The following is a 4312-nucleotide window of genomic DNA, read 5'->3' as shown; positions in this document are numbered from 1 at the left end:
ATAAAATTCTATCACTATTATTTCTTGAACTAACTGAGTGTCATGGTGGAAGAGGTGTAAAATTGCTGAAAATTCCTTAAATCTGCCCAAATTCATGTTCCACCTCTATTCCAGCCCTTACCTCTTAGGCCACCACGACTTGGGCCCACTTGTCACTAACCTTGGGTGCCTCTTTAGCCCAGAACCCACCCTTGGGCGTTCACCCCACCTCAGGACATAAGGTGGGCAGAGAAAAAAAACCCGTTCTTCTTCCTCCCCTTTCACTTCCCTTGCTTGTTCTTTCTTTTCCTCCTCAAGCTGAGCCCCCAGCTCACTTCTCCTCCCCAAATCCTATCTAAGAACCCAAACTCAAGCTCTGCATGTTAGACCACAACAATCCCCATCATCCAAGCTTTCCATCCATCCCAACATCTTGCACATGCATGGAGAGTTGAGAGAGATCGAGAAGGAATAAAAGAGTGGTGGTTTCAGCCTGCAGGGCTGCAGCAGGAGCATTTTGTTTTCCTACATTTGGTGAGCTTCCTTTTCATCCATGGTACCTCTTTTGAATTCCCTCCATGTTGAACATCTATTGCAACGTTCTATAAGTTGTCCACTCCATTGCTGCAGCTAGAAGGTGGCTGCAACTCACCCCGAGTTTATCTCTTTTGATTTCGGTTGAAGCAGCCCTAGGCAACGTCTCTTGCCGTCAGCCCAAGACCTTGCTCCATCTCTTGCCATCAGCCCGAGGCCTTAGCCTCGCACGACCCTACGTCCAGGTTGCTGCCATGTGAGCGAAGTCCGGTGGAATTTGGAGAAAAGGGGAGTGAAAATAGAAATCGATTTCTGAGATAGCTTTTGGGCTGAAAGAGGTTTGCGCTTTAAAAATTCATAACTAATTCATATGAACTCCGAATTCAGTGCACCAAATTTCTGTGGATTAAGAAAAATGTGATCTTCAATGTTGTAAAATAAAAATGACCAACTTTTGTACTGGTTTTCCCAGTAAAAATATAAATAGCTATATGTATCCCTTGTGTGGTCTAGCTCTTAATAAATTCGTAAGAAATTATTGGTAAAAGCTAAAATTGTGAAACCAATTTTGTTGAGCTTATATTTTAGTACTCTTTGCTGTTGTGGTGTTGTTTTTGGCAAAACTACCTCTTAAATCATGTTTAGGAGTTTATTTAGCATTCCTATGTTTTTAACTTGTAAAATCCATAAATAAATAATGACAACACATATATCTGTGAAATAATTTTTCTTAGGACCTGTGAGTGATGTACTTTACTCTAAAAATAATCATTATTATGAAATCTTGGTTTGAAATGCATGTTACTTGTAATGTACTAAAGGAAATGCTAATATTTACAGAACTGCCATTTTCAGCACCTGTGAGCTTGTCATTTTCATATCTCCAAACCATAAGTGATAATCTGGTGATTCTTTCACCTAAATTCAATTTAAAATATGATCTACCCACTGTATTTATTACATAATTTATTGATCATTTTGCATGTGCATGTTTATTTGGCTCTTATTCGCATATTGCTTCTTTTCGATAGATTCGGAGATTCCGGAGAGTAACGAGCCATATCCCGAGGAGGATAGTGACTACCCTCAGCAACAAGGCAAGCACCTAAGCATATAGAACCTATGCTTTCTCTAAAAATGATTTGGTTGCAATCTATACGTATATATATGCATGCATTGCCTAGATATTAATATCGTCGGTTTATGGTGTATGGGAAGAACCTATTTATGCATTTAGTTCTTGTAATATTGCTTTCCTTATACCCTATTACCACTGGTTGGGATTACTTGGGATGTCTTATTCATTAATGCTTAGCCATGCTTAATGCTAATAGAACTATACGGATGGACAGTGCTATTAATTGTGGTATATAGACAACTTGCATTATTGGGCATAAAACTTGAGCACTTACGCTAAATAATGGTTGATGAAATATGTTGGACTTGGACGGGTGATAGGGCAATGAAGGGAGGTTGGTTTTCCTCTGATGCAAGTAGCCCGGTCTGAGTCGTTAAGGACCGAACATTTTGACATCTATTCAAGCACCCTTCGTACCCCTTCGTACTTACCACATGCCTTATTTGGGACCGGCTTGTCCTTTACTAGTTCTACTGTGATCATTTATACCACGTTGGAGAGACGTGAGGGCAGGTAGCCCTTTGGAGGGCCTCAGGTGCCTATGTTGGCTGGGGGTGCCTCCCGCGTGGCGTGCCCGCCTTGGTCACATCACGCACGCACGTGACTGAGTCGTTGGGAACCCCAGCGTGGTATAGGTGGTTGGGGTGGGGCTAAGAAAGGGCATGTAATGAGCTTGAATCACTTGTGTACCGCACTCGACGGGGTGTGTAGCTTTTGATCCTTGTTCATTTCCTGTGGGTCCAGTTGTACACCTCTGATCAGAGTATAACCTTTTCGGATAGCCGCGTCCTCAGTTATGGACATTGCTTGATGTGTATCTCACTCATGTTAGCATCAAATGTGGATTATTCTGGATGGGATTATGTTTGATGGTGGTGTTGGCATGTTGTGCCATGTTGGTATGGACTTTGGTGGTCCATGGTTGATGATGAGAGCGCCGTTTGGGCTCATTTGCTTATACATTTCAGAATTATATACTTGCTGTCCATAAATTAAAATGATGCTAGATTTACTTGTCCTTGCTTATTTTACTCATTAATTGCTCAATAAAATTATCCTTATGCAAATGTTGAACCTAGAGACCCACTATAGGCTAGAAAGCTTGCATACTTCTCTCTCTCATATGTATATATAATTTTGGGTAAGACTTGCGAGTACATTCTTGTACTTAACCTGGCGTCTGCAATTTCAGGAGAGGATTCCGGTTATGAGATATGCTTCTTGTGTGGTCATTGCTCTGCTGAGGGCGGCGAGGGCAATGAGTGATCTCTTGCAGCTTGGCTCTTGCCCGGTTGTTTTGCCCTAGTGGGGTTGTGGCATCACCGGTTTTATCTTTGGCTTATGAACTCTAATTGAGACTTCCGCTGCTATATTTATGTGTTGTATGCTGGGACCTCGGACCCTATTATGTGTCATGTACCTCGCTGCACTTTAACCCTATTATGGTACTTGCTATGTTTATTAATTGCTTGCGATGAAAGTGTGAGGCTAGTCGCATTCCTAGGGACTAGCTAAGCATGAGTAACGGATTTTGATCGCTTGAGATAATCGGGGATAGCACTTTGGATCGAGTCACTGGGGTATGCTTTTGGTCGCCACCTTCGAGTGGTTGACGGGCATATGACGGAGTGGATTGGCGAGCAATCTTACGGTTATGTCTTGCGCTCACTACTCGACATTCCGGTTATTATAACAGAAGGTTGTCAACCGCGATCATGTACACATTGAGGACGAGTGGCTATTTATGCATGTATGGATCCCACTTCTCCAATAATATGTGGTGATCGCGTTGGACACTGGATGGTATAATACTCGGGGTGTCCACAACTAGAGCCATACCAGAACTCTTCCGAATACTCCGAGGACTGAAGATTCTATTATATTTCTATTCCACTATACTCTAGAGACTATACTAAGCTTGAGAGATGTATGAAGCTTCTTGCTTGAGGTATTTGTTGAAATGGAGAGAGTGATGCCCTTAAATGACGGTTGTGATGGTTGGAATGGTCGGAAATACCCTCCAACCGTCATTGGGGGTTAATCCACACTGTCCAGGCAAAGCCTTGGATCGGATGGCGCTGAGGAGGGAACCAGGGGCCCGCCCAATCCAGCCCATTTTTGGCTGGTGGTCTCTTTGACTTCTTCTCTCCATAGACTTGTGAATTTTGTGCTATTTTGGTCATGTCAACTTGGCGTTTTCAGCCCACTTGTCCGCAAGTCTGGTTCTCGACAGCGTCCGATTTATTGATCGTCCGTATTGCTGTCGATTCTTCTCCATTTTGTATTTATTCTCTGCAAGAGGGTAGTAATCCTAGTGCTAGTGGAATATATATTATTTTGACTCAAATATGCATTGCAAGCATAACTAGTTCTCCTTTATTTAGGTAACATTGACAGGCTATTAACGACCAAATTTGGTAATATCAATATCGGAAAAGAGGATTAGATCGAAGTGGAGTCGAAGGCGGAGATCGATTCGAGAACAGAGCAAGAGTCGGCTAAAGTCCGGATCAGCTACGATTGGATCGGCTAAGTCCAAGTCAGACTGGGTTAAGTGATACAGCCGATTCCGGCAATATGACTTGTGTATGACATCGAGTTGAGTTGATATGCTTCAAGATGATTGCCACGCATGGATAGAGTCCTGATAAGGCAATTGTA

General features: G+C 42.6%; 1 long non-coding RNA gene across 1 annotated transcript; it reads left to right on the top strand.

The window, feature by feature from the left end:
* Positions 1–242: 242 nt before the first annotated feature.
* Positions 243–3131, top strand: LOC107280711 (uncharacterized). The gene is made up of 4 exons (XR_001545268.3): positions 243–513; positions 610–851; positions 1545–1610; positions 2844–3131. It is a non-coding gene; the product is annotated as an uncharacterized lncRNA (long non-coding RNA).
* The last annotated feature ends 1181 nt before the right edge of the window (positions 3132–4312 follow it).

This window comes from Oryza sativa, chromosome 4 (genome assembly GCF_034140825.1).
Source record: "Oryza sativa Japonica Group chromosome 4, ASM3414082v1".
Lineage (NCBI taxonomy): Eukaryota > Viridiplantae > Streptophyta > Magnoliopsida > Poales > Poaceae > Oryza > Oryza sativa.
Note: the sequence above shows the minus strand (reverse complement) of the source record. Positions and strands in the feature narration are given on the sequence as shown.